Source organism: Calliphora vicina, chromosome 4 (genome assembly GCF_958450345.1).
Source record: "Calliphora vicina chromosome 4, idCalVici1.1, whole genome shotgun sequence".
NCBI lineage: Eukaryota > Metazoa > Arthropoda > Insecta > Diptera > Calliphoridae > Calliphora > Calliphora vicina.
In genome coordinates this window covers 12,052,317-12,079,777 of record NC_088783.1, presented here as the reverse complement: position 1 = coordinate 12,079,777, position 27,461 = coordinate 12,052,317, and the positions used below count along the sequence as shown (strand labels likewise).

At 28.2% G+C, this 27,461-nt stretch overlaps 1 protein-coding gene across 2 annotated transcripts in view; it reads left to right on the top strand.

Moving 5' to 3' along the window:
* Window positions 1-27,461, top strand: part of gce (germ cell-expressed bHLH-PAS) — a 70,830-nt gene that overhangs the window by 1,873 nt on the left and 41,496 nt on the right. Inside the window, exon 1 of one of the 2 annotated variants that reach the window (XM_065506690.1) lies at window positions 155-214. The exons of the other annotated variant lie outside the window; for it this stretch is intronic. The gene's annotated coding sequence lies outside the window, so the exon portion shown is untranslated. Of the gene's footprint in view, window positions 1-154; window positions 215-27,461 lie in introns of those variants that run through there. 2 annotated transcript variants of the gene reach the window in all.

Below are 27,461 nucleotides of genomic sequence, written 5' to 3'. Positions count from 1 at the left end.
CGTTTTTGTACGTTGTTCGTTTATTTCGTGCTGTCTCGGTATTTCTTACTTATTTTTTTTAATTTCATTGTTTTCTATTTTGTTCACTCTCTCGTCATATTACTCGTTTTTTTTGTTGTTGTTGTTGTTCTATCCATGAAATGTTGCCAGTTTATGTTAAAGCTTTACATGCCCATGGCAAATATTGATAATCTCCAAATACTTCAGATACAGGGTGAGTCCATGTGAAAATCCTAGTAGTAACTTTATGTATTGTTAACCTTTCTAACCCCCAGTAACACGAAGTCTGGTTAGGCTTTAACTAATAGTTATACTGGCAGTTTTCATACAAAAATATTTTTAACCGACATTATAACTATTAGATAAGGCATAACTAGACTTCGTGTTACTGGGGGTAAGATTCATAAAAGCTCCAAAATATTTTCTGTTGATCAGAAATGGGCCCAATCAAAAAAATTTAGAGCAAAATGTCCGTCCGTCCGTCCAACATTGACGGTTATGGTCAGAAATTTACAGAATTTTATATAGAGATTAATTTCTTAAAACTTTAAATAGCTTCTGAAAATTTAAGTTAATATCATTTTATATAAATTATTTATTGAGAATAAAATATTTTTTTGATATAGGGGTTATATGGGGGGCCGATCCTCACAAAAGTTTGGTAGAAAGATTTAGGTTCATATAAAACATGTTTATGTCCAATTACATCACTATATTAATTTTTGTAAAACAATTATGAATGTTCAAGTCATTTTCTGAGGGGTACCTTATATGGGAACTAGGGACAAATGTTGCCCGATTTTCGACATACTTTACAATATAATTTCAGAGTACTTAGAATAATCAACATATTTATGAATGCTCAAACAGTATTCCCGGGAGACAGATGTAATCATGGACCGATATTTTCAATACCAAACAAACAGAGAGTATTTGTGTTTTCAACAGACAGACAGACGGGCGGACATAGGTAGATCCACTTAGAATCTTATAAATAAATATAAGAATAAATATACTTTTTGGTTCTACTACCAATACTTCGATATGTTACAAAGGGAATAACAGAATTCATTACGAATTAATTCATAGGTTCTAATTCTCAGTACCTGAATCGTATTGAAATCATTCTTTTTAGGATTACTTCCGTATTGAATATCATTATAAAAATGTTTTTCAAAACTTATTGAATGATTACATTTTTCTTCTGTTAGAAATAGGCTTAAGACTTTTTAATACCCTTCACCATGAGTGGCAAGGTTGCTATTAAAAATCGGCCCACAAATGTCTCAGCCATATATGGAAAAAAAAACTATTTTTGATCTATATCTGGTTACGAAGTCATTACTATAGAGAATATGGATATTCATTGCAACGATGTATATAAGGCTATAGTGAGTTGGACCTATAATGGGTCAAAATCGGGAACAATATATTTAACCCGAATTTTTTTTGACCAAACAAATTTTTTTGTCATAAATTTTTTATCAATAAATTAAAAAAAAAATTTTAAATTAAAAAACAAATGTTTAAAAAAATTGGAAAAAACATTTTTAGATTTGGCACAGCCGAATATAGCACTCTTACTTGTTTCAATTCATTTTGTAAATTATTAAACAACAAAAAATGAAGAAATAATATTTTCATTCAATTTTGATTAGATTTATGAATTAATTACATTATTAATTAAATAATTACTGAATGAAATCTATTAAAATAAAAGCCTTTGAATAAAGCTAAAGAATTGGTTTTGTTATGAATGATGATGTTATGGAATGAATTGCTGACGTTTTTTGAAACTGAATTGCCATTGAATACATTATTTAGAAGCTCTGCTGGGGGTTTATTTTGTTGATCCTAAGACCTTTCTGAATGGGTAATTTCTTATAATTTAGAATCAAGAGTATTGCATTTATAGCCACTTTGTTTTAGCACACGATCATATACAAAAATACAACAATTGTTCACTATAGGTACAAGTAACAAGGCAGAATTTGTTTTACAGTATCGTATATATAATCAAAAATAAAAAAACATTTTCCTGTTTGAAAAACCAAGTGGAATATTATATATCTGTGAACTTTTGACAAAACAACTTAAGTGGAATTTTCAAATGTTTCAGGAGAGCAGAAAAACTTTTTAATTTATCGATCAATATTTTATTATTTGTCCTAGAAGAACTTTACTATTTGTGTCAAAGAATTATACAAAATAATTAAATAATTATCGATAAATTCAACAGTTTCTGCGAATTTAGTTGTTATGTCAAAAACAAATCAACAACAACTCCAAATAAGTCGATTTGTTTTTTTATATCTCAGAAAGTAATATTCGTAAGAAGAAGCAGATTAGTGTAAACGTGCGTTTTGAAAAGTTAGTTTTATTATAAAAAAACTAAGATATTTTCTTATCTCGACTTAAGATGTTTTGTCCAAACTCCACAGATATATTTTCGAATAACGGGATTTTCAGATGGAAATCAGTTTTTTTTAGAAAATTTCATTTCACCAATCAATTTTCAAGTTTTCAAAATAGCTGGTATTTCAAACAACTTTTAGTTGAAATTTTTAGATTTTATTTTGAAACATTTGTAAAATATAAATTTATTCAAGGTATTGACTATTGTTAGCTATGACCTTTTCCCATCTTTCTGGCAACATATGGATTTCGAGCCAAAACAAATGAGTTGTTCTTTTGAGGCCAATAATCATTAATCAAGCCAATATCGGATACTCTGTTCCTAAGTGAAGCGTATGCCACAGAGAGCGTTCTGCATCGATCGAAACAAATAGTATTCGGACGGAGCAAGGTCTGGACTATAAGGCGGGTGAGACACAATTTCCCAACCACTTCTTTTTAAATAGTTTTTAACAGGTTTTTCAACATGTGACCGAGGAATATTACGGTTCCATGTCTAGCAGTATATGCTGGGCGTGTTTCAGCCAATGCTCGCTTCAAACGAATCAGTTCCGTTCGGTACAGATTCCCTGTGATGGTCTGACCAGATTTCAGCAGCTCATAAATGATAGGTCCCACGAAAACAGAGCATTACCTTTGGCCGGGCTTCACATTTTTCATCGCAAGTAATGATTCGTTGAAAAAATTATATTCTTTTATAGCGTTCAAGCATCTTTTTGGACGTGCAAAATCGTCTCTCGGCTTCAATTTGTAAGCAATTTCCCTGCCCTTGTATGAATTCTGCTGCTCGCAAACGTTTTGAATTTGCTGCTTGAGTAGCTCCTAATGATTTTGTAAGCTATTGTTGAGTTTGACAATAATCTTCATGGAGTTATACCTCCAATTCATAAAAACTTCATCTTCAAGATCAAAATCGCAAAAAACTTTAAAAAATAAAATATTTTTTGAGCTGCCTAAAAGTATGCTTTAGTTTATAATAATTTAATAGTTTATGGCTCAAAACACTTAATTCCTTTAGTTTTTTCTTACTAACTGATATTGACCTACCTAAACGGTATTAAGAATCATTCCTAGAAAGTTGTTTATTAAGATCTTAGGCACATTTTTGTAGTCGATTGTTTCAAAAGGTAAAAAAATCGTATTCTTTAAAGTTTATTGCGATTTTAATCTTGAAAATTAAGTTTTTTTGATTTTATATGTTCAACATTTTTTTCTTTATGACAAGGGCTACAACTTTGCCTCAGAGAATAAATAAAAATTTTGAACTGTTTGCAAGATATGAGCCTGAGAAAATTATCACTTTTTTGAAAAAATTACACCGAGGGAGACACGGGTCTTTTTTTTGGTCTTTTATCACGTAGTGGTGTTCGTATATGGTTATTATTTAGGGTTTTGTATTTAGGTTTTTGTGAATTGTATGATCTATTAACTGTTTCTTTGTTGGCTAGTTTAACACAATACCTGATCTAGGTTAAATATGTAAACATTTGGAAGAAGAGATCGTTATATAAATTTTCCTAATTGTTGCATTTTACACATAAATTACACATTACTATTGTTGCTAATTTCTAAACCAATCTTAATACAATGTGTCTGTCTGTCTGTCTGTCACATGACCGATCACATCGGAGCAGTGACTATATAGTATACATATGTATGTATGAAGTAAAACACTGGCAACTCCACATTTTTTGTTATTCTCTCTCTCAATTTGTATTTATTTGAATATTTCTGTTGTTGTTTTTTTTTTCTATTTAGTATTCGTATTTGTCTGTGTGTATATTTGTGAACGTATAGTTAAATTATACTATAATTTTTATGTTGTTGCTGTTTGTTTTTTGTATCAAAACTTTTTGCTTATTTTTTTTGTGTGTTATTTTTAATAATATAGAATTGTGTTTTATTTTTACGAAAGACAACTTTTTTGTGATAGCAGCCGTCAGTGCCAGCAGCATTTGAGAATTCTGAGGGAGCAAATTCAAAGTCATTACCAACTAAACTAATTGATTACCGACGATCCACCGATCCACCGACCCACCCACCGACCAGACAAACAAACAATCACAATAATAATATTGTATTCATATTAAATATAGAGTACTCTTCTCTCAGTTCTCAGCTCATTAACAGGATTACAACTCAAGTGTTTATAAATAACAATTGTTTAAATTGTTATAAAAAAAATCCAATCCGAATATGTATTAAATGTATAAAAAAAAGTAAATAAAAGTGAAAAAGTATTTCTACAATGTATTCAAAAAGTTGCTGACGTAGTGTCTACTTCATATAGCGAGTATTAAAGAAAAATTAAAACAGCTTTATCGTATTATTTATTATTTTATTATTTTGTTATTGTTGTTTTTCATATTGGCATTTAGTAAACTGACTTTAACAAAATAATAAAATACCTATAAACATTAAGAAAGAAATAATAAACGAAAAAGTATTCAAAATCTAGCTAAAATATCTCTCGCTCGCATGCTACCAAGCTAGCAACTTCACACTTCAAATCAACCAACTCTGAGAAGAATTTAACAAAAAAAGTTAAACAAAATATACAATAATATAAAAGGAATATGTATTTATTTATACATATACATATTTATTTTTAGCAACCATTAACAAAAAAAAAAAAAAGGTTGAACGGTATTTGTGTTTTTATAACATCTGTTTAAACAGTTCATTAATAATAAATTAAATTCAAACTGAAAATGGCTCGAAAGAAATCTATAAAAGTTGAAATGAAAACCCTAGATCTTAGTACATTTTATCTACTACGTAGATTAATTTAAATCGTTTTCTTTTATAAAATAAAATAAAATATTTTTAACATTTTATTATTTCGCTATTTGAACGATGTGTCAACGATTTTGTATAATGTTCGTGTCATTTTGCAAAAATTACGATTTACTTGCAATGATTTAAATTTCAAGTGTAAATTAAAACAAATGTGATCATTTCGAGTTTTACTGGTCAGCTGAACGATTTAAAAGATTATTTTAAATCGTTTCAATTTGGAATTTATTTAAAATAACATGATTAATCCAAGAATAGTGAAGTTATTGCATTCATCGATTTCAAACAAGGTTTATTATGAATTTAAGCACATTAACTGAGAAGTTTTTAAACTATGGGCCTCCATGTGTGTAAACTTAGACATGAAATTAGTATTGCAGATTCCCCTCCCTTATAATTAATTCAATGAAAAGGGATTTTTACGAGGTCGTCCACTTACGCTTAAAATGGGACATGTCCTGGGATACCTTTCCTGTGTTCTTTAATTTCTTTTTTACAGAGCCAAATACCTTACCACTGGCCAAAGTTCTGGACAGTTGGCCTGTGGAAAGGCAATATGTATATATTTCTGCGATTATCGTGACAGATGTCACAAATGATTGGCTTCTTTTGCCACAACTGCAAATATCTTGCCACACATGAAACGTCTTGTGGAATTTTGTTTGTTTTTTGTCCGGTATTATTCTTGAACATTATTTCTTTTATCAGCCACATAAAAAAATTGACCCGGAAGTTGTTGAAAGTCAGTCAGTACATAAGTTTCATCATCCACCACACAACAGGTGTATTTTTTTGACCTAAATTTTTTCGCTTGTTCTTTTGCTTCTATGTTCTTTATCGCATTGCGATCTTGTACTCTCAGATCTTTATACTACTTCAGCCCAGCATTAGCTTTGTCTCTGCGTCCAAATGAATCAGAGCATTTAACTGTATGAGCTTCTTTTCTGATAGAATTGTTGGGTGATCTTCAAAAGAGTTGTTCGACCTCTTTTGCCTTAACAAAATCTGTTAGATCTTTTTTTTCTTCCAGATCCAGGTTTTCTTTCAATATTATAGTCGTCCTTATACCGTTTAATGGCTTTTGAAACAGAGTGACGATGAACGATTCAGATCTTTTGAAAGAGAAGAGACGCCTAACAAATGTTCTTCGATTCATCTGAAAAGAGAACAGGGGCCGAATTTCCGCATTCGAAATCGAGTAAAACTGATATCGAGTAGGAAATTTAGTACATTTTATTATAATTTCGATACGATAGCTCATTCGATCGAGAATGCGGTAATTCGGCCACAGTATTCCATTTTTGTCTCGACAAGTTTAAATGTTCTTGGACAAATTGTATACGAGTAGTAGGTTGTTTCTAGAAGTAGACGGTTAGTCAGCCTCATTTGCCCTACGACTAACAGTTCGAGAACTAATTTCCAATTTTAGATTATTGATAACTTCCCGGGGAGTAATGGAAGATCATGGTGAAGAGTATTAGCCCAATTATGAATAAAAATTCCGCGTGAGTTTTTTCCCTTTTCTCATTTTTCCTATTCAAATTCAATGGTAAAAAACTCCCGGGGAACAAACTCCCGCGGAATTTTTTATTCATGGTAAATTTAAAATGTTTGGTAAATTTAAAATGTATAAACTTTTATCGTCAAATAAACTGATTATGATTTCGTTACGGAATAGTTGTTGGGGGCTTGGTTTATAAAACACATTAATAATGACTACAGTCATAGTTTATTCAATAACATGTAGTAGTCTTTGCATAAGCTTTTTTATTTAGCTATTTTTAATTTAGTTGATTTTTTTATTTGTTTTTTACTGTTTATACTTTATTTATCAAAACAAATCAAATGAAAAAACAGATTTTTAAAAAAATATGTTTAAAAATAGGCTGTTGTCTTAGTTTTTTTTAAATTTTTTTTGCCGATAACAACTGCTATGAGCATTTTGAAAATAAATGCAATAGATTACGGAAAAGAAATGATGAAATGGCAAATAAATATAAGTGGAAATCACTCTACGTTACAAACTACCCTGCTAAATTTGCATATGTTTTCAAATCTAGGATAAGTGATATATTTTGTGGTTGTGGTATTGCAAAATATAGTACTTATCCTAGATTTGCTACATATTCAAGGTATGCAGGAGTAGTTTGCAACAAAAAGTGATTTTCGCTATATATTTTCAAATGTAAAGTAATTTGTCGTTAAAAAAGCCACATATTTTTATGTTTAACAATTGTCATAGAACATATTTACTAATGACTTTTAGGATTACAAATATGTTATTAAAACAAATCCACCATAGCATATTAGTCATTCAGTTAATTTTATGAATAACAAATAAGAAAATATAGTCGGTCAAGTCAGATCAAATAATATCCTACACTGAGTATATGAACAAATTATGGATGGATCGCAAACAAATTTAGTATGTACCATGATTTATGTGCATATAAAACTTATTTGAGTTAAATTTTATCTCGATATAGTACCTGTAAAATATTTGTTAATATTAAAATTTTTCTTACAAAATTGGTGGCATAATTTGTGTATTCATATATGGAACTTAATTGTGTTAAATTTTATTTAGATATCAACAATTCTAAGACATTTGCTCGGTGAAGTAATTTCCGGAGTTCATCTTTTCCTAAAGCACTTTTTGAAGAAAGTACCATTTCCAAAAGTACTTTTTGAAGAAGTACCATTTCCAAAAGTTCTTTTTGAAGAAAGTACCATTTCCAAAAGTACTTTTTGAAGAAAGTACCATTTCCAAAAGTACTTTTTGAAGAAAGTACCATTTCCAAAAGTACTTTTTGAAGAAAGTACCATTTCCAAAATAAAGAAAGTAGCTTTTCCAAAAGTACTTTTTGAAGAAAGTAGCTTTTCCAAAAGTACTTTTTGAAGAATGTACCCTTTCCAAAAGTACTTTTTGAAGAAAGTACCCTTTCCAAAAGTACTTTTTGAAGAAAGTACCTTTTCCAGAAATAATTTTTAAAGAATGTACCTTTTCCAAAAGAGCTTTTGGAAGAAAGTACATTTTCCAAAGAACTTTTTGAAGAAAGTACCTTTTTCAAAAGTGCTTTTTTAAGAAATTCCCATTTCCAAAAGAACTTTTTAAATAAAGAACCTTTTTCCAGAAACTACTTTTTCCAATAGAACTTTTTGAAGAAAGTACCTTTTCAAAAAATACTTTTTAAAGACAATACCTTTTTGAAGAAAGTGCCTTTTCCAAAAGTACTTTTTGAAGAAAGTAGCTTTTCTTAATGGACATTTTAAAGAACTTTTTGAACCTTTTCAAAACATACTTTTTAAAGATAATACCTTTATGAAGAAAGTGCCTTTTCCAAAAGTAATTTTTAAAGAAAGTACCTTTTTCAAAACTACTTTTTGAAGAAAATACCTTTTCCAAAAGTACTTTTTGAAGAAAGCACATTTTCAAAAGTACTTTTTATTGAAGGAAGTACATTTTCTAAAATACTTATTGAAGAAAGTAGTTCTCCAAAAGTACTTTTTGAAGAAGGTGCCTTTTCCAATAATAATTTTTAAAGAAAGTACCTTTTCCAAAAGTACTTTTTAAAGGAAGTACCTTTTCCAAAAGTGCTTTTTGAAGAAAGTCCCATTTCCAAAAGAATTTTTTAAATAAAGTTTTTAAAGAAAGTACTTTTTCCAATAGAACTTTTTGAAGAAAGTACCTTTTCCAAAAGTACTTTTTGAAGAAAGCACCTTTTCAAAAGTACTTTTTATTGAAGGAAATACATTTTCTAAAATACTTATTGAAGAAAATACCGTTTCCAAAAGTACTTTTTGAAGAAAGTACCTTTTCCAAAAGTACTTTTTGAAGAAGGTGCCTTTTCCAATAATAATTTTTAAAGAAAGTACCTTTTCCAAAAGTACTTTTTAAAGGAAGTACCTTTTCCAAAAAAACTTTTTGTAGAAAGTACCTTTTTCAAAAATACTTTTTTAAGAAAGTCCCATTTCCAAAAGAATTTTTTAAATAAAGTTTTTAAAGAAAGTACTTTTTCCAATAGAACTTTTTGAAGAAAGTACCTTTTCCAAAATTACTTTTTGAAGAAAGTATCTTTTCCTAAAGTACTTTTTAAAGAAAGTACCTCTTCCAAACGTACTTTTTGAAGAAAGAAATTTTTAGAGAAAGTGTACTTTTTTGAATAAAGTACCATGAGTACTTTGAATAATGTAAATTTTTTTTTCAATAAATTGCCATTTTGACCATTTATGACATATAAAATCCTATTTCGGAATGACATGTGTATAGAGCCTAGGTGAAATAATGGACCGATTTTAACAAATTTCGTGTTTAGAACGTTTCTATGTTATCCTATGGTGTAGGTAGGGTATACAAATTTGTTTTACAAATTTTATTATTTTTCTTCAAATAGTTTCGCTTGATTTTAAATATCGTTTTATATTTAGATCATTAAATATTCATTTTACTATATTTAATTTTTTAACACCGCCCACATGTTTCGGAATTTTAGACTTTGAAACATCACTTTTTTAAGCAATAGACGATAAACTATGATAAATATGACACCCTCTTTTCTCATTTGCTGCATAAAAAAATGTTATATTATTTTTATTTTTATTAGGAAAAATGTCTAGTAAAATTAAAATAAATTTTAAACGAATTACACTGTCGAACAGTTAGTTATCTATGTATGCTTTGAAAAATTATGTGTATACAGCAGATTTTTAACTATAATATGACAAACAGTTCTTTTGAATTGTAGACTTTACAAGATGTTTTAAACATGTGTATTAAACAACAATTAATAATCAGCTCAATTAATCTAATCTAACGTTAACACACGTAGCTGTTTTTGGCTTCTAGTTTAAACTTTGTAGTATTGCCAAAAACAACGTCAGAAGTTGTTATCAAAATATTGTTGCAATATTATGTATTTATATTTGAAATCTCTTCAGCACTGGCATAATCTAGTTTAATGTTTGTTTTCATAAACAAATTTTATTTATATGTTTTTCTTTCATCAGCTGTTTGTTTGTGTTTTGGGTTTTTTTTTTCAACACAAGATAAACCAGCCATAATTGCACGCTTATGCTAGCAAACAAAATAAACCACAACTCAAAAACAACATGCGAAGATTAAACTTATGTCAATAAAAAAAACAATTAAAATGTCATAATTAAATTTCGCTCACTGTCCATAAAACTTGCATTCTTATTAAATACATCATAGTACATAAATGTATGTATTTACATGCCTTTAAAGGTAAATTTGTTATGTGATTTTGTTTGTTTGTTTAAATCCGTCTAACCACCCTCAATTTGTAAAATTGCTTGCAGGCACAATTTACTTGTTATTGTTATTATTTTTATTATTAATATTATTATTCTATTTGTGGTTTTTTTTTGCAATCATTGTTGTGGATTTTATTTTTTATTATTGTTTAACGGAAATATACAATAAAATGTACCTACCTTTATATTTAAATAAAATGAAATTAAATTTTGTATTTTTATGTTTATATTAGATTGTTTATGATTCTTTTTATGTACATATTTATACTTAGTATACATATACTATGTACTTATTTATGTGGTGACTGCAGTCATAGACAATATACATTAGGGTGTCTATTTCAAAATTATTTGAATTTCTAGGAGAGTGGATTAGTATGACACTTGCTTTTAAACTGCTACGTTGAAAATTTAAGTCAAATCGTATACGTTTGTAAACAGAAAAATATGTATACATATATTTTTTTGAAATTTCGCTAACAAACAATTTTCGTCGGAATTAACCAGAATCGTCATCTATATAGAATTATCTTTTTAATTTTTGTCCAACTAGAATTCGGTAGATTTTTTGAGGAAAGTACTTTTTTTCAAATGTACTTTTTGAAGACGTGCCTTTTACAAAAGTACTTTTTAAAGAAAGTAAAATTTTCATAGGAACTTTTTAAAGAAGTACCTTTTCCAAAAGTACTTTTTGAAGAAATTACGATTTCCAAAAGTATTTTTTAAAGAATGTACCTTTTCTAAAAGAAGTTTTTGAAGAAAGTACCTTTTCCAAAAGTACTTTTTGAAGACACTACCTTTTCCAAAAGTACTTTTTGAAGAAAGTACCCTTTTCAAAAGAACTTTTTAAAGATAGTACCAATTCAAAAGTACTTTTTGAAGAAAGTACCTTTTTCCAAAGAACTTTTTAAAGATAGTACCAATTCAAAAGTACTTTTTGATGAAAGTACAATTTCAAGTGAACTTTTTGAAGAAAGTACCTTTTTTAAATGTACTTTTTAAAGAAAGTACCTTTTTCAAATGTACTTTTTAAAGAAAGTATCTTTTGCAAAAGTACTTTTTAAAGGAAGTACCTTTTCCAAAAGTACATTTCGAAGAAAGTACTTTTTCAAAAAATCATTTCGAAGAAGTACTTTTTCAAAAAATCATTTTTAAAAATGACTTTTTAAAGAACGTATCTTTTGCAAAAGTACTTTTTGAAGAAAGTACCTTTTCCAAAAGTACATTTCGAAGAAAGTACTTTTTCAAAAAATAATTTTTAAATAAAGTTTCTTTTCCAAAGATTATTTTTGAAGAAACTACATTTTCCAAAAGTACTTTTTGAAGAAAGTACCATTTCAAGTGAACTTTTTGAAGAAAGTACCTTTTTCAAATGTAGTTTTTAAAGAAAGTATATTTTGCAAAAGTACTTTTTGAAGAAAGTACCTTTTCCAAAAGTACATTTCGAAGAAAGTACTTTTTCAAAAAATAATTTTTAAAAATTACTTTTTGAAGAAAGTACCATTTCAAGTGAACTTTTTGAAGAAAGTACTTTTTTTATCTTTTGCAAAAGTACTTTTTGAAGAAAGTACCTTTTCCAAAAATACATTTCGAAGAAAGTACTTTTTCAAAAAATAATTTTTAAATAAAGTTCCTTTTCCAAAGATTCATTTTGAAGAAAGTACATTTTCCAAAAGTACTGAAGAAAGTACATTTTCTTTTCCAAAAAGTAACATTTCCTAATGTACTGTTTTCTGAAAGTACCTTTTCCACAAGTACTTTTTGAAGAAACTACATTTTCCAAAAGTACTTTTTAAAGAAAGTACCTTTTCGGAAAATGCTTTCTGAAGAAAGTACATTTTCCAAAAGTACCTTTTCCAAAAGAACTTTTTAAATAATATTTGAATAAAGTACCATTTCGTATTACCATATTGTATTAATAGAGTGATCAAATATTCAATATATTCCAAAAACAGGTTCGAATAAGCGTAATTTGTAAAAACCGGTTTTTTCAATCAAAAACCGGTTCGAATAACCGGTTTTTAATTTTTTTTATCAATTTATGAATTGAGGTATAAATTAAGCTTAAATATTTTTATTATTAAAACTAATTAAAAAATCATTAAGTCTTTTAAAAATATATTTAACTTAAATTAAATTTATTAAACACAACTTTAAATTTGTTTAATATTTTAAATCAAAAGAAATGATATATATTAATATAATATTAACACATACTAATAGTTAGTTGAATTTTTTAAAATAATATTTCAAGAAGAGAATACAATTTAAATGATTTGAGGACACACGATTCCTCAATTTATTATTGATTAAAAAAGTTACAGAAATAACACGTTCATTTATAATTGAAATTGCATTGTATAAAAGATTTACTTTGTTTTAACTTTTTGAAAATTTGTCCAAGTATCAAAATCTGGTTTTAAATCGCTAGTTGTTGCAATACTAGTTTTTTCTAAATCAAATACGCGCCAGAACGATACGCAAAATTTTCGAAGGTAAAAAACAAAAATGACTGCGCCTAGTCCTTGATGTATAACTTGTTAATGGCATACAACATGAAATCATAACACACATTTAGAAGAAAAGTGTTGTTTAAAGTAATCGCTAATAATCGCAGAATCGTAAAATAAATAAAAAATATTCGATTTTGTCGAATAACTCGAAAACCGTCCTTTTATAAAAACCGGTTTAAAAAACCGGAAAATTGGAAAGTAACCGGTTTTTCGAATAATTCAAAAACCGGTTTGACCACTCTATGTATTAAGTACCATCTATCTTCTATCTATATACATACAAATGGAATGGTCCACGTATGTAATGACATCACGTGAGAATAACTGGAACGATTTGGCTGATTTTTTTTTTTATTCGTTTCAAAATTTTCAGGTGATGGTTTGTTTTGCCTCCTTTTCACTTCTCATTTTTCGTAATAAGAGAAGAACAAACATTAGTAAATAGCTACCAGTCACCGGTGAATAAAATACCATTTTCAATGAAGTACTAAGTTTTATTTGGAATAAAGTATCATTTTGAATAAAGTACAATATTTAAATGAAGTACCAATTTGTATTAAGTTCCATTTCGAATAAAGTACCCGCAAATGTACATTATTTTATAACATTTTCAAAACTTTACAACAGTTTACTTTTAAAAGTTTTGTTAAATATATTTTTAAAATGCAAGAATAGCTCTTTCGTAATTTTAATAAAATTTTCCTCTATCTGCGTTCGTAATTTAAGGATTTCGGCAAAACAAAGATAAAAGTAGTGGCATTAATTTGGTCAATACGCCAATATTATTCATAAGAAAGAGACTTAGCACGTTTAATATATATGTATAAGATATTTGTTTTTATTATACGCAATAATAACAATGGCTCAGCTGTCTAGCTATGTATATAAATCACTATGTACCTACAAAATCTATACATATGTATGAGTAATGTACTTTTGGACTTGTACATAAATAAATGAATATGTATCTACTTTGTATATAAAAACATATGTATATATGGGGGATTTCATGTCAAGTGAACCAACTTTTGAAATCGATGTCTTCCGATCGGGATGAAATTTGCACCAAGGTTAGCTCTATTGGATAGTAACTCAGACACAATTTTTCAACAACATCGGTCGAGAACTCTCTGAGTTATAGGGGGTAAAATTTTGACAATTTGGTCAAACAGGGGTTTTTTCTTATCCATGTAACTTATTACCTATTGTTCTTAGCAAAATGTGTTCCAAATAGTATAGATAGCTATTTCTTCGATCTTTCGAAAAAAAATATTTAAAAAAAAAAATAAAAAATTTTTAATATTTTTTTTCCGAAATCAAAAACTTTTTTGACTTTTTTTTAAAATACGCTATTTTTTTTATTTTTTTTTTTTTTCTTAAAATAAAGTTTAGATATTTTCCTTGAACACCTACTTGGTCGCTTAGTGGGATGCGAGTGGGATATCTATCAAAATAAATATTTTGTAACTCAAAACATAAAATTTTTGACTTTTTTTGCAAAATCAAAAACTTTGTTGACTTTTTTTTTTTCAAAATGGACCCTTTTTTAATCTTTTTTTTTAGGTCAAACAAAAGCTTAGATATTATCCTTGAAGACCCTTTTGGTCGCTTAGTGGGATGCGAGTGGGATATCTATCAAAATAAATATTTTTTAACTCAAGACTTACAATTTTTGACTTTTTTTTTTTGCAAATACGATTTTTTTTCCAAATGGGCCCTTTTTTTAAAATTTTTTTTGTAGTCAAAAGAAAGCTTAGGTCCATTCCTTTAAGATATTTTTAGTCCCTTAGTGGGATGCGAGTAGGATATCTATCAAAATAAATATTTTGTAACGCAAGACATACAATTTTTTAATTTTTTTTTGCAAAATCAAAATTTTTTTCCAATATGGGCCCTTTTTTAATTTTTTTTTTTTGCTCAAAAGAAAGCCTAGGTCCATTCCTTTAAGATATTTTTAGTCCCTTAGTGGGGTGCGAGTGGGATATCTATCAAAATAAATATTTTGTAACGCAAGACATACAATTTTTTAATTTTTTTTTGCAAAATCGAAATTTTTTTCCAATATGGGACTTTTTTTTAAACATTTTTTTTGCTCAAAAGAAAGCTTAGGTCTTTTCCTTTAAGACCTATTTTGTCACTTAGGAAGATGTGAGTAGGATATCTATTAAAATAAAAATGTTGTAACTCAAGACATTCAATTATTGACTTTTTTTTGCAAATTCGAATTTTTTTTCAAAATGGGCCCTTTTTTAAAAATTTTTTTTTAGTCAAAAGAAAGCTTAGGTCCATTCCTTTAAGATATTTTAGGTCCCTTAGTGGGATACGAGTGGGATATCTATCAAAATAAATATTTTGTAACTCAAGATATACAATTTTTGATTTTTTGGCAAAATCAAAAACTTTTTTGACTTTTTTTTAAAATGGGCCCTTTTTGTAATTTTTTTTTTTGCTATAAAGAAAGCTTAGGCCTATTCCTTTAAGATGGTTTTGATCGCTTAGTGGGATGCGAGTGGGATATATATCAAAATAAATGTTTTGTAACTCAAGACATACAATTTTTGTGTTAAAACATTTATTTTGATAGATATCCCACTCGCATCCCACTAAGGGACTAAAAATATCTTAAAGGAATGGACCTAGGCTTTCTTTTGAGCAAAAAAAAAATTAAAAAAGGGCCCATATTGGAAAAAAATTTTGATTTTGCAAAAAAAAATTAAAAAATTGTATGTCTTGCGTTACAAAATATTTATTTTGATAGATATCCTACTCGCATCCCACTAAGGGACTAAAAATATCTTAAAGGAATGGACCTAAGCTTTCTTTTGACTACAAAATTTTAAAAAAAGGGCCCATTTGGAAAAAAAATCGTATTTGCAAAAAAAAAAGTCAAAAATTTTAAGTCTTGAGTTAAAAAATATTTATTTTGATAGATATCCCACTCGCATCCCACTAAGCGACCAAAAGGGTCTTCAAGGATAATATCTAAGCTTTTGTTTGACCTAAAAAAAAAGATTAAAAAAGGGTCCATTTTGAAAAAAAAAGTCAACAAAGTTTTTGATTTTGCAAAAAAAGTCAAAAATTTTATGTTTTGAGTTACAAAATATTTATTTTGATAGATATCCCACTCGCATTCCACTAAGCGACCAAGTAGGTGTTCAAGGAAAATATCTAAACTTTATTTTAAGAAAAAAAAAAAATAAAAAAAATAGCGTATTTTAAAAAAAAGTCAAAAAAGTTTTTGATTTCGGAAAAAAAATATTAAAAATTTTTTATTTTTTTTTTTAAATATTTTTTTTCGAAAGATCGAAGAAATAGCTATCTATACTATTTGGAACACATTTTGCTAAGAACAATAGGTAATAAGTTACATGGATAAGAAAAAACCCCTGTTTGACCAAATTGTCAAAATTTTACCCCCTATAACTCAGAGAGTTCTCGACCGATGTTGTTGAAAAATTGTGTCTGAGTTACTATCCAATAGAGCTAACCTTGGTGCAAATTTCATCCCGATCGGAAGACATCGATTTCAAAAGTTGGTTCACTTGACATGAAATCCCCCATATGTATGTATATACAAAGTATTTATGTACATTAAGTGTTCTATATACAAATTTTATAACAAACACTTATGTACAAAGTATATTAGGGTGGCATTTACATAGGACTTTTTCGATTTTCGGTGTTCACAAGCTCTAAAATTCTTCTAGGCATCTGAAAACCAGAGAGAAGAAAAAAAATAATTTGTGACCAAAATCTAAATTTTACAACCGTTAAAATTTGAATTTTTTTATTTCCATTCAATAGTTATTAAATTCGAGAAATTTTTTTTTAATTTTTTGAAATTTCCATTAAAACAAATTTTTAAAATTAATTTTTAATTTTTTTTTTAAATATTCTACTACTCTAAACTTCAAATAAAATGTGCAACCACTAAACGTTATCCGAATTTGTTCAAATTTTAAACCTTTGGTTTCTAGATAACAGAAAACAATTTTTGACCTTGGGAAAATAGATAAAGTACAAAATATGGACAACCCTATTGTACATAGATACATTTATGCTGCTTATTTTGAAAGTGGCGTAAGTCAAGTTGTGGTCAAATTACAGATTGTGGTAGAATTCCGTAAAAATTTAAGTGTGAGACAAAAATTCGAAGATTTATAACAAAAAAATCATTCAAAAGTCCATGTTTTTTTTACAAAAAAATAAAACCGCAGATATTGATGGTAAGAACTTGCATATTACTAACAAACACTTCAATGTTGTTAAGTCACTAAGTTTTTTTTTATCAAATTAATGTGTTAAAAACGTGTACCTCAATAAAAAATAAGTTAATTAACAATTTGAGCAAACAATTTTGCAAGATAAGAACAATTTAAAATGGCCAGATGAGGCACTAATAGATAACACTTAGATTGTTTATGGTGATAAAATGCAAAATCCTAAATTGTATCTCGTTTTAAATAAGAATAATTGACTTACGCCACTTTTAAAATAAACAGCTCATATTTATGGATACCCTGCCAGCATTTTCTAAAGCAGAAGTTTCTGCCTAGTAACGTCATAATGTTTAAATTCGTCACAGATAAGATTAAACGTTTTAGGTAATTCTAGAAGTAACGAATACGACTCTTCTGGAAGTGTCAAGAAAGTGTCTACATCGACTATTTCACTGCTGGAGATGTGGAAAAAGTTTCTTCTAAATATAGTAAAAGATAAAAATGTTTCCTTTCTAATTATATTTTTTATAATTTACCAATATCTGTGGTCTTCCTCTCTGGCTATCAACTCTATATGTATTTTTGGTAGGAACGAATTATTCTAGAAACTTATGCTAGTAATGAAGAAGTAACAACCGGAAGATCAATGGACGATACTAATGAATTTTGCTATTGCAAAATTTACTAAAATCATCTTCTAAAAGGAACGCAGAATATGTATGTACATTAGAGTGACAGCCGATTTTTTTTTTTAGATTTCAAAGAGTGCCGGGTGGAATATTGTGACACTAGGCCTAAATGTTAAGTGCTGAAAATTTGAGTCAAATCGGGAAACGATTTCTGGACGCGCATCGAGGTCAAAGTTCAGATATATGCAAAATTTTACTGTTAATATGGAATAAATAGGTGAAACTCGCTAACTTTCTGCATTGTTTTCTAGAAATATGTAGATTTATTTATACTAATGAATATTACATTAAAAAAAAATTTTGGAAATTAACCCTGTATCTCCTTTGGTTCAAAATGACCCAAAAACTATATTATCGCCAAAATTAGAGAAAAATCCAAATTTTTCAGTTTTTGAAAAAATTTTGCTACTAAATAAATACTTTTGCAATTTAATGCAAAAGAATCGGAATATGTACGTAATTATCGTTGTAATGAGATATAAATGACAAAATTTGATTCAAAAATTTTAAAGTTATTACAAATTCGCCAGACCATTAACGTGTTTCAGGCCACTTGAACAAAAAATTTAGAAACAAAATTAAGATATTTCGAGAAAAATTAAAATAAAAGCTCATTTTTACTTAAAATATGTCCATATTTACTTGTATATGAGTTTTTGTCTTCGTAGGATACCGTTAACCTATTCGCAGGTATGGCCAAAAAAAATAATTTTTTTTAACGGCTGTTTCAAAACTCAATTTTCAAATTTTTAAAAATTTTGTTAAACAAATTTCAGATTTTTTCGATCATCACATTGGAGTTTATTGAGATCAAAATAGGGAATAAAAATATGAAAAAATTATGTCAATACCTCTTACAGTTTTTCCGTACCTGCGATTTTTAAAATCGGCCCAAAAATATATAACATTTCGCTATCTTTTCATTAGAAATTCCAAATATTGAAAAATTTGACCTTTGACCTACACGATTCAAAGGTTATCGTTTTCCGATTTTAGTAAAACTTTCAGAACATATTTAAAATTACAAGGACTATAATATTATGAATAGGTTTTACTTAAAATTCATAACAGTAAGAAAACTGGACTCATTCGCCTAAATATGGACAAAAAATTAGTTTTTCTTGAAAAACGCAAAATTTAAATCGCAGGTACGGAAAAACTGTAAGAGGTATTGACATAATTTTTTCATATTTTTATTCCCTATTTTGATCTCAATAAACTCCAATGTGATGATCGAAAAAATCTGAAATTTGTTTAACAAAATTTTTAAAAATTTGAAAATTGAGTTTTGAAACAGCCGTTAAAAAAAATTATTTTTTTTGGCCATACCTGCGAATAGGTTAACGGTATCCTACGAAGACAAAAACTCATATACAAGTAAATATGGACATATTTTAAGTAAAAATGAGATTTTATTTTAATTTTTCTCGAAATATCTTAATTTTGTTTCTAAATTTTTTGTTCAAGTGGCCTGAAACACGTTAATGGTCTGGCGAATTTGTAATAACTTTAAAATTTTTGAATCAAATTTTGTCATTTATATCTCATTACAACGATAATTACGTACATATTTCGATTCTTTTGCATTAAATTGCGAAGTATTTATTTAGTAGCAAAATTTTTTCAAAAACTGAAAAATTTGCATTTTTCTCTAATTTTGGCGATAATACAGTTTTTGGGTCATTTTGAACCAAAGGAGATACAGGGTTAATTTCCAAAATTTTTTTTTAATGTAATATTCATTAGTATAAATAAATCTACATATTTCTAGAAAACAATGCAGAAAGTTAGCGAGTTTCACCTATTTATTCCATATTAACAGTAAAATTTTGCATATATCTGAACTTTGACCTCGATGCGCGTCCAGAAATCGTTGCCCGATTTGGCTAAAATTTTCAGAACTTAACATTTAGGCCTAGTGTCACAATATTCCACCCGGCACTCTTCAAAATTTTAACAAACATTTTTTTCCATACAACTGATTGTCACTCTAATGTACATGTGAATGTGTATATGGATTTGTGAGATGTTTTTTTTTGTTGTTGTTGTTTGTTTATATTCAATCAGGAATGGAAAATTAAATTTTAGATCGATATCAAAATGATATTCAAATACATAGCATTTAGTCTCAGAATTCCATAGAAAAAACAGTTATATGTATAACCAACCAATTCTTTTAAAGAAAATACTTAAAAATGCGGGATTTACAATAGCTGGCGTATCTTTTGAACTCGGTTTTTGTTTTTAATAATTTATATGTCATTTTGAAGGGTACTTTATTATTGAACAACAATGTTTTTTTTTGCTTCGAATTTGTGGAATTTTGTACCAACAAAGCGTCATATGCGGGAAGTTTTGCTTTACTTCTTTAATTTGAAAAAAAAGTGCCGCTGAAGCACACCAAAGCTTATGGTGAATGTGCTCCATCGGTTTCAACGTGCGAGAGATGGTTTGTGCGGTTCAGAAGTAGTAATTTGGCCAGCCAAAAATAAAGTAGTAATGAGTAATGCCTCCATGATGATTGTTGTCAAACTCATCTTGTCATCACTTGCGATGACAAATTAATCCTCTATAATAACATGAAGCGTAAGAGATCGAAGCCGAATCGACACCAAAGCCAAATATCCATCCAAAAAACTGGCAAAAATAAAAAACCGTTTTCCGGTTTAACCGAAAAAGTGTGTTTTAGAAAAAACCGGTGTTGATCTCAACTATGTTGACTAGAGTGACAATCAGTTGTATGGAAAAATTTTTTTGTTAAAATTTTGAAGAGTGCCGGGTGGAATATTGTGATACTAGACCTAAATGTTAAGTGCTGAAAATTTGAGCCAAATCGGTCAACGATTTCTGGACGCGCATCGAGGTCAAAGTTCAGATATATGCAAAATTATACTATTTATATGGAATAAATAGGTGAAACTCGTTAAATTTCTGCATTGTTTTCTAGAAATGTATAGATTTATTTATATTACTGAATATTACATTAAATTTTTTTTTTGGAAGTTAACCCTGCATCTCCTTTGGGTCAAAATGACCCAAAAACAGTATTATCGCCAAAATTCGAAAAAAATGCAAATTTTTCAGATATTTTAAAAATTTTGCTACTAAATAAATACTTTTGCAATTGAATGCAAAAGAATTGAAATGTGTACGAAATTATCGTTGTAATGAGATATAAATGAGAAAATTTGGTTAAAAAATGATAAAGTTATTACAAATTCGCCAGACCATTAACGTGTTTCAGGCCACTTGAAGAAAAAATTTAGGAAAAAAAATTAACATATTTCGAGAAAAATTAAAATAAAAGCTAATTTTTATTTAAAATATATCCGTATTTACTTGTGTATGAGTTTTTGTTTTCGTAGAATACCGTTAACCTATTCGCAGGTATGGCCAAAAAAAAATATTTTTTTTAACGGCTGTTTCAAATCTCCATTTTCAAATTTTTCAAAATTTTGTTAAACAAATTTCAGAATTTTTTGAACATCACATTGGGATTTATTGAGATCAAAATAGGGAATAAAAATATGAAAAAATTATGTCAATACCTCTTACAGTTTTTTCGTACCTGCGATTTAAATTTTGCGATTTTCAAGAAAAACTAATTTTTTTGTCCATATTTAGGCGAATGAGCCCAATTTCCTTAATGTTATAAATTTTAAGTAAAACCTATTCATAATATTGTAGTCCTTGTAATTTTAAATATGGTCTGAAAGTTTTACTAAAATCGGAAAACGATAACCTTAAATCGTGAGGGTCAAAGGTCAAATTTTTCAATATTTGGAATTTCTAAAGAAAAGATAGCGAAATGTTATATATTTTTGGGCCGATTCTAATGAAACTTGAGCAAAATATACACTGGGGTATAGCATTTACAACAACAGTGCAAAAATGGATTTAATCCTTTAAGAGCACTTGGGGTCAAAATGGCTGTGTTTTTCGTGATTTTAAATGTTGAGGGTAATTTGGACCCCAAGTGCTGCTAAGAGTTAATTTCCATTTTTGTGCTGTTATTTTAAATTCTGGACTTTATGCTATACTCTCCTCAAGTTTAATTAAAATCGGCCCAAAAATATATAACATTTCGCTATCTTTTCTTTAGAAATTCCAAATATTGAAAAATTTGACCTTTGACCTTCAAGATTTAAGGTTATCGTTTTCCGATTTTAGTAAAACTTTCAGACCATATTTAAAATTAAAAGGACTATAATATTGTGAATAGGTTTTACTTCAAATTTATAACATTAAGGAAATTGGGCTCATTCGCCTAAATATGGAGAAAAAAATAGTTTTTCTTGAAAATCGCAAAATTTAAATCGCAGGTACGGAAAAACTGTAAGAGGTATTGACATAATTTTTTCATATTTTTATTCCCTATTTTGATCTCAATAAAACCCAATATGATGATCAAAAAATTCTGAAATTTGTTTAACAAAATTTAGAAAAATTTGAAAATGGAGATTTGAAACAGCCGTTAAAAAAAATATTTTTTTTTGGCCATACCTGCGAATAGGTTAACGGTATTCTACGAAAACAAAAACTCATACACAAGTAAATACGGATATATTTTAAATAAAAATTAGCTTTTATTTCAATTTTTCTCGAAATATGTTAATTTTTTTTCATAAATTTTTTCTTCAAGTGGCCTGAAACACGTTAATGGTCTGGCGAATTTGTAATAACTTTAACATTTTTTAACCAAATTTTGTCATTTATATCTCATTACAATGATAATTACGTACACATTTCAATTCTTTTGCATTCAATTGCAAAAGTATTTATTTAGTTGCAAAATTTTTAAAATATCTGAAAAATTTGCATTTTTTTCGAATTTTGACGATAATACTGTTTTTGGGTCATTTTGACCCAAAGGAGATGCAGGGTTAACTTCCAAAAAAAAATTTTTAATATAATATTCATTAATATAAATAAATCTATACATTTCTAGAAAACAATGCAGAAATTTAACGAGTTTCACCTATTTATTCCATATAAATAGTATAATTTTGCATATATCTGAACTTTGACCTCGATGCGCGTCCAGAAATCGTTGCCCGATTTGGCTCAAATTTTCAGCACTTATCATTTAGGTCTAGTGTCACAATATTCCACCCGGCACTCTTTGAAATCTAAAAAAAAAAAATCGGCTGTCACTCTAATGTTGACAGAAAGATGTGGAAAATGTCATAGCTAACAATACTTTTAATAAATTTATATTGTACAAATGTTTCAAAATAAAAGCTAAAAATTTAAAAAAATCCCGCATTTTCAAGTCATATACCCAATAAACGAATAATACATCAAAATTAAAATAAAACAAGTAAGAGAGCTATATTCGGATGTGCCAAAACTTATGTACCCTTCACCCAATTATACTTCAAAATAAAAATTTTAAATATTTATAGGTAAACGAAATTTATTGTTTTTTTCCAAAGTTGTTTTTTTATTTTTTTTGAAAAAATTTTTTTTTAATTGTTTTTTTTTTAAAATTCAAATTTTTTCAATTTTTTTAATATTTAGCAAAAAAAACTTTTGGTGAAAAAAAAAATTCGAAATAAAAAATATTTTTTTTTTTTTATTTGACCCATTGTATGTCCTCTGGTCTTATATTCGTCGTTTCAAAGGTCTTTGAAATATCTATCATTAGATATCCATATTGTAATCCAGATGTAGGTCAAAAATCGACAGACAGACAGACGGACATGACTTAATCGACTCCCCTATCTATAAGCATCCAGAATATATGTATATACTTTATAGGGTCGGAAAATTATATTGTGGAAATTACAAACGGAATGACAAACTTATATATACCCTTCTCACGAAGGTGAAGGGTATAATTACCCACAAAAATGAACAAAATTTTCTTAAATTAAAAAAGTAATCGGTACAATTTAAAAATACTATACTCAATTTATAATTAAACTATATAAGAAATTCTTTCAATTCTCTTTAAAACGAGAATGATGAAAAACGATCGTTTTTAAAACTGAAATGAAAAACGATTTAGGTGTGAAGAATTTTTTTTTGTTTTATTCCATATCATTTTTATAGCAAAAAAACAAAATAAGCAACTCTGCATTTGTTTACCTTAATTAAACTGAAAATTTAATTTCGCTAATTTCCCTTTTCAATATGAAATATTATCAAAAAATTAAGATCGTATTAACATTTCCATCCCTGTCTACAATGTTTATTGCCACTGCTGCTCTCTTTTGAATAATTTTCCTCTACGTACAATTGTAAATGTTGTTTACAGAGTTTGGCCTTGTGTGAGTGTTTCCATGCATGCATGTATGTAAGTGTGTGTGTGTGTATGATTAAATAAAAGTATTTTTCTCAATAGTCGATAACATCAACAGTATAAACATTTGGGTAGGTTGGTGGCGCACAATCATTTTGTGTTATTTTGTTTTTGTTTGATTATTAATATTTAGAATTTCATTTTTGTTTTCCTTTTCTTTTCATTATTTTGTTTTTTTTTTCGCTGATGATGAGCTTTTCGCTGTTGTGTGTTTTTATGTCAATTCAGCAGCATAGAGCATAACAACAAATGCTATTCACGGGGAGCCAGACGTAACAATTAGTTGTCATTTGAAGTTGAGAGGGCACTTAATGATTTTTCCGAAAAGAAAAAAACAACTTAATGCTTTAGGCAATTTTAATAAATTTGTTTGTATTTTATAGCTACAAAGAGAAAATTTGATCTTTAAATAAATAAAAATAATTGGAATTAATTTATACCACTTAAGCTTAATTCACTAAAATCTTAATTCGGAATTAAAAAAATGTTCCATAAATCCATTTCCAAGCTCTAATTCTTTAGAATTAATTGAATTAATTCATAACTGAATTCATTCAACTTTCGAATTATTATATTTTTGTTAATTTAAATCTAATACAAATTGAATTCAAATAATTTTTCTTCATTCAGTTTTGTTTTTTTAAAAAAATTAACTGAACAAAATTTACTTATGCATTTTTGTAAAAGATTTGAATTGAAGAAAAATTGAATCATTCAAAATATTTTGTAATGGCTTAAGAAATTAATTCTATAAATAATAACAAAGGAATTAAGCCTATGAATTAATTCATTAATTGATTTCGAAAATGGAATTAAGAATCAATTCAACACCAAAAAGTAAATCTTAGTTATTTATTAAATATGAAATAAAACATGTGTAAAAGGTTTAAACATGTTGGATTGATTTAAATTAATAAATAATTGTACTTATTAAGTAAGCTTTTCATTTCAAGAACATTTTATTAATTTATTCCAATGTCTCACAGTGGGATCGATTGAAAAAAAAAAGTGGTAATAGATCTGAATCTTTAAAAATACTTGTTCGATTGCAAAATAATATATGAACAAATCGTGGGAAAGGACATAGCCTGTTAGAAAATTAAATTTTGTGATTACCGTGTTAGAACACAACGTGACATACAGGGTGTCAAAGTTGAGCACCTCTATATCGACCTCCACGCCGTATATACATACATTCTTGTTCGTTTATCGTGGGATATTTGTCTGTTTGACTTAAAATTGCGGAATTTTTTCAAATTTGTAGTTTGTATTTTTAAGCATTTGCACAATATAAATTTATTCAAAATATTGGCAATTGTTAGCTATGACCTTTTCCCATCTTTCTGGGTACATATCGATTCCGAGCCACAAAATTTGCTCATCTTTTGAGGCCAAGAACGAATCAAGCCAATTTCGGATACTCTATTTTGATGTGGAGCGTATCCGAGTGAACGTTCTGCATCGATTGAAACAAATAGTAATTGGACGGGGCACGGTCTGGACTATAAGGCGGTTGAAGCAAAACTTCCCAACCACTTCTTTCTAAATTGTTTTTAATAGATATAGCAACATGTGGCCGGTCAAACAGCCGAATCGACACCAAAGCCAAATATCCATCTCGCTAAGGTAATTCTCTTTTTATCCCACCAAATACAGAGAATTACCTTAGCGAAATGGATATTTGGCTTTGGTGTCGATCTTTGGTGTTATCCCACCAAATACAGAGAATTACCTTAGCGGAATCGATATTTGGCTTTGGTGTCGACCGGCCTACACATACGACCTCTTACGCTTCGGGTTATCTTAATGGATTAATTTTTCATCGCAAGTAATGATTCGGTACAAAAATGATTTTCTTTTATAGCTTTCAAGCTGCCTTTCAGACATGCTAAATCTTCTGTGAAGGATTCTCGTCATCAAATCATATGGTGATCAATTTCCCTACTTTTGGATGAATCCTGCTGCTTGCAAACGTTTTGAAATTGTTGCTTCAGTAGCTCCCAATAATTCTGCAAGCTCTTGTTGAGTTTTACAATAATCTTCATGGAGTAATGCCTCCAATTCTTGGTCTTCAAACGTTTTTTTGTCTGGCCTGGGCGATCTTTGTCTTCCGTGTCAAAAAAAACACCACTTCTGAACCTCACAAACTTTTCTCGCACGTTGAAACCGATGAAAAACATTCACCATAAGCTTCTGTGAGCAATTGCTGTGATTCAGCGGAACTTTTTTCGAAATTAAAGAAGTAAAGCAAAACTTCCCGCATATGATGCTTTGTTAGTACAAAATTCGACATTTTCGAAGCAAAAAAAAACATTGTTGTTTACACTATATTGTTCAATAGCTAATTGAGAATTTTCAAGGGTATACCCTTGAAAATGACATAAAAGTTATTAAAAACTAAAATCGCATTCGAAAGATCCACCATCTATTGTACAATGAAATTAAGCCTATGAATTAATTCGTAATGAATTCATGAACGGAATGCTTAAGGGATGAAAATTAATTTAATTTTGAAAATAAAATTAGGAATTAATACTTTCAAACTTATGATTTAGCAACTTTATAATTTGTTTAAGATTAAAACATTAATAAGGAATAAAAAATTATAAAATTATAGACATTCTCGAAATGTCTATGCTAATATTGACAGGAATTAGCGAACTACATATTTTTTAAAGAGTAGTTCGTTTAAATAAGTTATCTTATGAACTAGTTCTGCCCATATTATATGTAGCAAAATCTATTGCTTATTGTTTTCATGATCAAAAGATCATAATAGGGGAAATCTAGTGGATTTTAATTGAAATCTTGTTCAAAATCTATATCGTTTACACCGCTGTTTTCTGACATTTAGCAAGATTTCATTTAATAACAAAAACAGCTGACTAACAAAACCCGCAGTAAATAAGTAAATTTTTAGTATTATAATTTATAAATTTATCTTTTATTCATATTTGCATCCATTGAAAATATTTATCAAACGCTAAAATTGTTCCGCACTTTTGATATTATTTTTTTTATTTGTATCTGTCAAATTTTACTTGTACAGTGCTGTATTTTTTAGTCCGTTATGAAGAAATTCACGGTTGCATCACTTGGTACTGAGTAGATTTGAGGAGATTTCCCCAAAATCTAGTCACGAAGTAGATTTCATTTTGTATGGGAAATCTCGTCAAAATAACTAGATTTGGCTCGAAATCTCATATGTACTAGATTTCGCTTCGGTGTAAATGCACTATAAGATCTTTTG